Source organism: Salvelinus sp. IW2-2015, unplaced genomic scaffold, assembly GCF_002910315.2.
Source record: "Salvelinus sp. IW2-2015 unplaced genomic scaffold, ASM291031v2 Un_scaffold5478, whole genome shotgun sequence".
NCBI lineage: Eukaryota > Metazoa > Chordata > Actinopteri > Salmoniformes > Salmonidae > Salvelinus > Salvelinus sp. IW2-2015.
Window position 1 is genome coordinate 16,637 of NW_019946743.1, and position 9,299 is coordinate 25,935.

The 9,299-nt window shown below is 43.6% G+C and overlaps 1 long non-coding RNA gene across 1 annotated transcript in view; it reads left to right on the plus strand.

Annotated features, from left to right (window-relative positions):
* The first annotated feature begins 7,145 nt into the window (after window positions 1-7,145).
* Window positions 7,146-9,299, plus strand: part of LOC139026682 (uncharacterized) — a 22,860-nt gene continuing 20,706 nt past the window's right edge. The window contains exon 1 of the long non-coding RNA XR_011478576.1: window positions 7,146-9,032. This is a non-coding gene — a long non-coding RNA (uncharacterized lncRNA). The remainder of the gene's footprint in view (window positions 9,033-9,299) is intronic.

Consider the following 9,299-nt stretch of genomic DNA (forward strand, 5'->3'; position numbering starts at 1 on the left):
ATTCCTCTTTTGGCCACCTTTCCTTCCAGTTCTCTGCTGCCAGTGACTTGCAAAAATCAATGAAGCTGGAGACTCATATCTCCCTCTCTAACTTTAAGCACCAGCTGTCAGAGCAGCTCTCAGATCACTGCAGCTGTACATCTATAAATAGCCCCATCCAACTACCTGATCCCCATACTGTTATTTTATTTTTTTGCTCATTTGCACCCCAGTATCTCTACTTGCACATTCATCTCCTGCACATCTATCACTCCAGTTTAATTGCACATTGCAATTATTTCGCCATTATTTCGCCACTATTCCTATTCATTGCCTTACCTCCCTTATCTTACCTCATTTGCACACACTGTATATAGACTTTCTAGTTGTAAATGAGAACTTGTTCTCAACTGGCCTACCTGGTGAATAAAAATTGTAAACATTTTACTGCAATGAATTCTATTTGGTCAACCACAGGCTACGTTTTGGTATAACATACATCCTGTCTCTTTGTTCAGTGGAGAAACAACGAGAACAGGGAAGAATGAGCATTGACCATCCACTTTCTAGCATAATAACTATGATTTTTCTCTTTAAAAATATATTTTTCTCCCCCTGATTTGCTTTGGGGTCTGTGTTGTCGAAGAATAACATCAACTGTTAACATAAGGAATAAGTTGATCCTAAATATTCAAAAACTTTCAAAAATCATTCACTAAAACCTAAATCTCAAATAAATATTGTAATAAATAATATGGAAATTGATCAAGTTGAGGAGACTAAACTGCTTGGAGTATCCCTGGATTGTAAACTGTCATGGTCAGAAACATATTGATACAACAGTAGCTAAGATGGAGAAAGTCTGTCCATAATAAAGCGCTGCTCTGCCTTCTTAACAGCACTATCAAACAAGGCAGGTCCTACAGGCCCTAGTTTCTACCTTCTTAACAACACTATCAACAAGGCAGTCCTACAGGCCCTAGTTTCTACCTTCTTAACAACACTATCAACGAGGCAGGTCCTACAGGCCCTAGTTTCTACCTTCTTAACAGCACTATCAACAAGGCAGGTCCTACAGGCCCTAGTTTTCTACCTTCTTAACAGCACTATCACAAGGCAGGTCCTTCAGGCCCTAGTTTTGTCACACTGGACCACTGTTCAAATAAAATAAAATGTTATTTGTCACATGTGCCGAACAACAGGTGTAGTAGACCTTACAATGAAATGCTTACTAACAAGCCCTTAACCAACAATGTAAATAACAATAGTGGGGTTATATACAGGGGGGTACCGGTTCAGAGTCAATGTGTCAATGTGCGGGGCACCTGTGTCGAGGTAATTGAGGTAATTATGTACATGCAGGTAGGGTTATTAATGTGGCTATGCATAGATAATAACAGAGGGTAGAAGCAGCGTGGGGGGGGGCGGGTGAAACTGCAATAGTCTGGGTAGCCATTTGATAGCTGTGCAGGAGTCTTAAGGCTTGGGGTAGAAGCTGTTTACAAGCCTCTTGACCTAGACTTGACGCTCCGGTACCGCTTGACGTGCGGTAACAGAGAGAACAGTCTATGACTAGGGTGGCTGGAGTCTTTGGCAATTTTTAGGGCCTTTCTCTGACACCGCCTGGTATAGAGGTCCTGGATGGCAGGAAGCTTGCCCCGGTGATGTCCTGGGTCGTACGCACTACCCGCTGTAGTGCCTTGAGGTCGGAGGCTGAGCAGTTGCCATAACAGGCAGTGATGCAACCAGTCAGGATGCTCTCGATGTGCAGCTGTAAAACCTTTTGAGGATCTGAGCACCCATGCCAAATTTTCTGAGTCTCCTGAGGAGGAATAGGTTTCGTCCTGCCCTCTTCACGACTGTCTTGGTGTGCTTGGACCATGTTAGTTTGTTGGTGATGTGGACGCCAAGGAACTTGAAGCTCTCAACCTGCTCCACTACAGCCCCTCGATGAGAATGGGGGGTGTGCTCGGTACTCCTTTCCTGTAGTCCAACATCATCTCCTTTGTCTTCATCACGTTGAGGGAGGGGATGTTGTCCTTGCACCACAGGGTCAGGTCTCTCTCGGTGATCAGGCATACCACTGTTGTGTCATCAGCAAACTTAATGATGATGTGGGAGTTGTGCTTGCCGTGCAGTCATGAGTGAACAGGGGTACAGGGGGCTGAGCACGCACCCCCGAAGGTCCCCAGTGTTGAGGATCAGCGTGTGGATGTGTTGTTACCTACCCTTACCACTTACCACCTGGGGGGGGGGGCATCAGGAAGTCTAGAATCCAGTTGCAAAGGAGGTGTTCAGTCCACAGATCCTTAGCTTAGTGATGAGCTTTGAGGGCACTATGGTGTTGAACCTGAGCTGTAGTCAATGAACAGCATTCTCACATAGGTGTTCCTTTGTCCAAGTGGGAAAGGGCAGTGTGGAGTGCAATAGAGATTTTATCATCTGTGGATCTGTTGTATGCAAATTGGAGTGGGCTAGGTTTTCTCGGATAATGGTGTTGATGTGAGCCATGACCAGCCTTTCAAAGCATTTCATGGCTACAGACGTGAGTGCTACAGGTCGGTAGTCATTAGGCAGGTTACCTTAGTGTTCTTGGGCACAGGGACTATGGTGGTCTGCTTGAAACATGTTGGTATTACTGACTGAGACAGGGAGAGGTTGAAAATGTCAGTGAAGACACTTGCCAGTTGATCACGCATGCTTAGAGCACACGTCCTGTAATCTATCTGGCCCAGCTGCCTTGTGAATGTTGACCTGTTTAAAGATCTTACAGTGGCTGCGGAGGCGTGATCACACAGTCATCCGGAGCAGCTGATGCTTTCTTGCATGCTTCAGCGTTACTTGCCTCGAAGCAAGTATAGAAGTTATTTAGCCGTCTGGTAGGTTCGTGTCACTGGGCTCTCGGTTGTGCTTCCCTTTGTAGTCTGTAATAGTTTGCAAGTCCAGCCACATCCGACAAGCATCAGAGCTGGTGTAGTACGATTCGATCTTAGCCCTGTATTGACACTTTGCCTGTTTGATTGCGTTCGCAGGGCATAGCGGGATTTTTTATAAGTTTCCGGTTAGAGTCCCGCTCCTTGAAGCGTCAGCTCTACCCTTTAGCTCAGTGCGAATGTTGCCTGTTAATCCATGGCTTCTGGTTGGGGTATGTACGTACAGTCACTATGGGACGACGTCCTCATGCACTTATTGATACAGCCAGTGACTGATGTTGTACTCCTCAATGCCATCGGAAGAATCCCGGAACATATTCCAGTTGTGATGGCAAACAGCCCTGTAGTTTAGCATCTGCTTCATCTGACAACTTTTTTATAGACCGAGTAACTGGTGCTTCCTGCTTTAATTTTTGCTTGTAAGCAGATCAGGAGGATAGAAGTTATGATCAGATTCCCAAATGGAGGTGAGGAGAGCTTCGTACGTGTCTCTCTGTGTGGAGTAAAGAGTGGTCTAGAGGTTTTTCCTCTTGTTGCACATTTAACATGCTGATATAAATGAGGTAAAACTGATTTAAGTTCTCCTGCATTAAAGCCACTAGGAGCACCACCTTTGGATGAGCATTTTCCAGTTTCTTATGGCAGTATACAGCTCATTGAGTGTGGTTTTAGTGCCAGCATCGGTCTGTGTTGGTATGTAGACAGCCACAAAAAATACAGATGTAAACTCTCTAGGTAGATAGTTGTGGTCTACAGCTTATCATGAGATACTCTACCTCAGGTGAGCAAAACTTTAGACTTCCTTAGATATCGTGCACCAGCTGTTGTTTACATAAATGCATAGGTCCCCGCCCCTTGTCTTACCAGAGGCTGCTGTTCTGTCCTGCTGATAGAGTGTATAACCCACCACCCCGTGTCTTACCAGAGGCTGCTGTTCTGTCCTGCAGATAGAGTGTATAACCTGCCACCCCGTGTCTTACCAGAGGCTGCTGTTCTATCCTGCTGATAGAGTGTATAACCCACCACCCCGTGTCTTACCAGAGGCTGCTGTTCTGTCCTGCGATAGAGTGTATAACCCACCACCCCGTGTCTTACCAGAGGCTGCTGTTCTGTCCTGCTGATAGAGTGTATAACCCACCACCCCGTGTCTTACCAGAGGCTGCTGTTCTGTCCTGCTGATAGAGTGTATAACCCACCACCCCAGTCTTACAGAGCTGCTGTCTGTCCTGCGATAGAGTGTATAACCTGCCACCCCGTGTCTTACCAGAGGCTGCTGTTCTGTCCTGCTGATAGAGTGTATAACCCACCACCCCGTGTCTTACCAGAGGCTGCTGTTCTGTCCTGCAGATAGAGTGTATAACCCCCACCCCGTGTCTTACCAGAGGCTGCTGTTCTGTCCTGCAGATAGAGTGTATAACCCCCACCCCGTGTCTTACCAGAGGCTGCTGTTCTGTCCTGCAGATAGAGTGTATAATCCGACAGCTGTGTGTTCTTAGAATCGTCGTTCAGCCACGACTTGGTGAAACATAAGATATTACAGTTTTTAATGTCCCGATGGTAGTATATACGTGCTTTCAGTCGTGTGGTCAGGTGCCACAAAGAGGGACTTAGGAAAATTGCAATTTTCTCAGAACAGGGCAGCACGGATTGCCCTTGGATGTACACAAAGTGCAAATATTAATAATATACATGTCAATCTCTCCTGTCTGAAAATGGAGGAGAGATTGATTTCATCACTACTTGTTTTTGTAAGAAGTGTTGACAAGCTGAATGCACTGAGCTGTCTGTTTAAACGACTAGCACACAGCTCAGACACCCATGCATACCCCACAATACATGCAACCAGAGGTCTCTCCACAGTCCCCTTAGTCCAGAACAGACTATGGGAGGCCCACAGTACTACATAGAGCAATGACTACATGGAACTCTATTCCACATCAAGTAACTGATGCAGCAGTAGAATCAGATTTAAAAAACAGATAAAAAAAACACCTGGAAAGCTGGGACTGTGAAGCAACACAAACATAGGCACAGACACGTGCATACACACACACACACGATAGCATACGCACTATACACACACGTACACATTGATTTTGTGGTGTAGACATGTGGTAGTGGAGTATGGACCTGAGGACACACACTTAGTGTGTTGTGAAATCTGTTATGAATGTATTGTAATGTTTTAAAATTTTTATAACTGCCTTAATTTTGCAAGACCCAAGGAAGAGTAGCTGCTGCCTTGGAAGGAACTAACGGGGATCCATAATAAACCCCAGGAAGAGTAGCTGCTGCCTTGGCAGGAACTAATGGGGATCCATAATAAACACCAGGAAGAGTAGCTGCTGCTTGGGCAGGAGGTAATGGGGATCCATAATAAATACCAGGAAGAGTAGCTGCTGCCTTGGCAGGAACTAATGGGGATCCATAATAAACACCAGGAAGAGTAGCTGCTGCCTTGGCAGGAACTAATGGGGATCCATAATAAACCCCAGGAAGAGAAGCTCCTGCCTTGGAAAGAACTAGGGGATCCATAATAAACCCCAGGAAGAGTAGCTGCTGCCTTGGCAGGAACTAATGGGGATCAATAATAAATACAAATACAAATACAAATGCAGGGTTAACAGTTAGTGACTGTAACATGTTGGTATCAACAGCGTAGGGTGTAGAAGGGTAGTGACTGTAACATGTTGGTAGAACACAGGGTTAATGGTTAGTGACGTAGTACATGTTGGTAGCAACACAGGGTTAACGGTTAGGGACTGTAACATGTTGGTAACACACAGGGTTAAAGGTTAGTGACTGTAACATGTTGGTGAGTAGACACAGGGTTAATGGTTAGTGACTGTAACATGTTGGTAGCAACACAGGTTAACGGTTAGTGACTGTAACATGTGGTAACAACACAGGGTTAAAGGTTAGTGACTGTAACATGTTGTAGTAACACAGGGTTAATGGTTGTGATAGACTGATGGAGTAACACAGGGTTAACGGTTAGTGACTGTAACATGTTGGTATCAACACAGGGTTAATGGTTAGTGACTGTAACATGTTGGTAGTAACACAGGGTTAATGGTTGTGACTGTAACATGTTTGTAGCAACACAGGGTTAATGGTTAGTGACTGTAACATGTTGGTAGCAACACAGGGTTAATGGTTAGTGACTGTAACATGTGGTATCAACACAGGGTTAAGGTTAGGACTGTAAATGTTGGTAGCAACACAGGGTTAATGGTTAGTGACTGTAACATGTTGGTATCAACACAGGTTAATGGTTAGTGACTGTAACATGTTGGTAGCAAACACAGGGTTAAGGTTAGTGACTGTAACATGTTGGTAGCAACACAGGGTTAAAGGTTAGTGACTGTAACATGTTTGGTAGCAACACAGGGTTAATGGTTAGTGACTGTAACATGTTGGTAGCAACACAAGGTTAATGGTTAGTGACTGTAACAGTTGGTATCAACACAGGGTTAAGGTTAGTGACTGTAACATGTTTGGTATCAACACAGGGTTAATGGTTATGACTGTAAATGTTGGTAGCAACACAGGGTTAACAGTTAGTGACTTAACATGTGGTAGCAACACAGGGTTAATGGTAGTGACTGTAACATGTTGGTATCACACAGGGTTAATGGTTTAGTGACTGTAACATGTTGGTAACAACACAGGGTTAATGGTTGTGACTGTAACATGTTTGGAGCACCACAGGGTTAATGGTTAGTGACTGTAACATGTTGGTATCAACACGGGTTAACAGTTAGTGACTGTAACATGTCGGTAGCAACACGGGGTTAATGGTTAGTGACTGTAACATGTTGGTAGCAGCACAGGGTTAATGGTTAGTGACTGTAACATGTTGGTAGCAGCACAGGGTTAACAGTTAGTGACTGTAACATGTTGGTAACAACACAGGGTTAACAGTTAGTGACTGTGTGCATTAAGTGCTGTGTATCCTGTCTTGTGATCTTTCAATGTAGCATGACGTTACTTGGTGAACAGTTCTTAGAATTATTGTGAATTTCTAAGTGAATAATGACGTTTTAATTCCGTAGAAGGCAGAAGAAGGCGGGTCTCACGTAAACAGAGTACAGTGTATTTGGAAAGTATTCAGACCCCTTCAGTTTTTCCACATGTTGTTTCGTTACAGCCTTATTCTAAAATGTATGTAATTTTTATATATATATACATTTTTTAACATTTTCTAAAAACCTGCTTTGTCAATATGGTTTATTGTGTGTAGATTTACAAAAAAACAACAATTTAATCAATTTGAGAATAAGTCTGAAACATAACAACATGTGGAAAATGTCAAGGGGTCTGAATACTTTCAAAATGCATTGTTCCTGTCCCGTTGGCTAGTGCAGTGATCCTTTAGAGAACATGTCATAAACCTCTCTAAATGCATTGTTCCTGTCCCGTTGGCTAGTGCAGTGATCCTTTAGAGAACATGTCATGAACCTCTCAAAATGCACTGAATATTTCACTCCCATCTTTAACGTTTATTGTACTGTTTCCCCCCTTGTTGGTGCTGTTGGAATGATGTATTTGTATTCATGTATGTTTGTGCAGAGGACCATAATGGAAAAGAAGTTGTAAAACATTATTGTGTTATCCTCAATTATTTAAATGCAGTGTATCACTTGTCCACCAATGGTTAGTGGTTCATCATTCTTAATTATTTGAAGAATCTTGGAACCACCAAGATTCTTCCTAGAGCTGGTCACCCAGCCAAACGGAGCAATCGGGGAAGAAGGGCCTTGGTCAGGGAGGTGACCAAGAACCCGATTGTCACTCTGACAGAGCTCTAGAATTCTGCTGTAGAAATGGGAGAACCTTCCAGAAGGACAACCATCTCTGCAGCACTCCACAAATCAGGCCTTTATGGTAGAGTGGCCAGACGAAAGCCACTCCTCAGTAAAAGGCACATGACAGCCTGCTTGGAGTTTGCCAAAAGGCACCTAAAGACTCTCAGACGTGAGAAACAAGATTCTCTGGTCTGGTGAAACCAAGATTGAACCCTTTGGCCTGAATGCCAAGAGTCACATCTGGAGGAAACCTGGCACCACCCTGACGGTGAAACATTGGGGTGGCAGCATCAGTCTGTGGGGATGTATTTCAGCGGCAGGGACTGGGAGACTAGTCAGGATCGAGGGAAAGATGAAGCAAAGTATAGAAAGATCCTTGATGAAAACCTGCTCCAGAGTGCGCAGGACCTCAGACTGGGGCGAAGGTTCCCCTTCCAACAGGACAACGACCCTAAACACACAGCCAAGACAATGCTGGAGTTGCTTCGGGACAAGTCTCTGAATGTCCTTGAGTGGCCCAGCCAGAGCTCAGACTTGATCTTGATCAAACATCCCTGGAGAGACAATAACTGTGCAGCAACGCTCCCCATCCAACCTGATTATACCTTGAGAGGATCTGCAGAGAACAATGGGAGAAACTCCCCAAATACAGGTGTGCCAAGCTTGTAGCGTCAAACCCAAGACGACTCAATGCTGTAATCACTGCCAAAGTTTCTTTAACAAAGTACTGAGTAAAGGGTTGGAAGGTCTTTATTTCTAATACATTTGCAAACATTTCTAAAAAAACAGTTTTTGCTTTGTCATTAGGGGTTATTGTGTCTAGATTGATGAGGGGGAAAAACAAGTTCATCCATTTTAGATGTGAAATACTTTCCAAAGGCACCGTATATATAATTTATTTCTAAATGGCAGACCTGGCATTTTACTTGGAGGAGGTACATAAGGCTGTCATGTTTTTATTAACCATTTCATATTAAACATATACATAACTACTGGGATTGACAGAGACAATAGACTTTACATTCAACATATTTGACAGATGAAAGAGATAATATATGAATAAAACAAAACATAAATCAAAAGAAACTAGCAAGAAATGAACAGCAACGATGTGACCAGGTCAATTTATTTATTTTATTTATTTACCCTTTATTGATCTAGAACAAATTCACGGTCAATAATAACATTCTATTTCCAGTAAAGCTATTGCATCACCTGCCCCTCCCTCTGCCCTCCCTTCCCCTGATAAATATTAACACATAAATCCCTATAAAGCGCTGCTCACATGGACACAGCAACAACCCTTCAACAGGTACCTGGTGAATTAGTATCTTCTCTCTGAACTAAATGTGATGACTGATGTTCTGCTGATTMWAATAAAGWAAATGTCTAAGTTRGTTTTKGATGTTTTCCATAACTTGAGTTAATTAACCTTTATCTGTTTTGTCTTGGATAGAGGACATCAGGCAGCCATCTACAATCTAGAGGACATCAGGCAGCCATCTACAATCTAGAGGACATAGACCAGCCATCTACAATCTAGAGGACATAAACCAGCCATCTACAATCTAGAGGACAT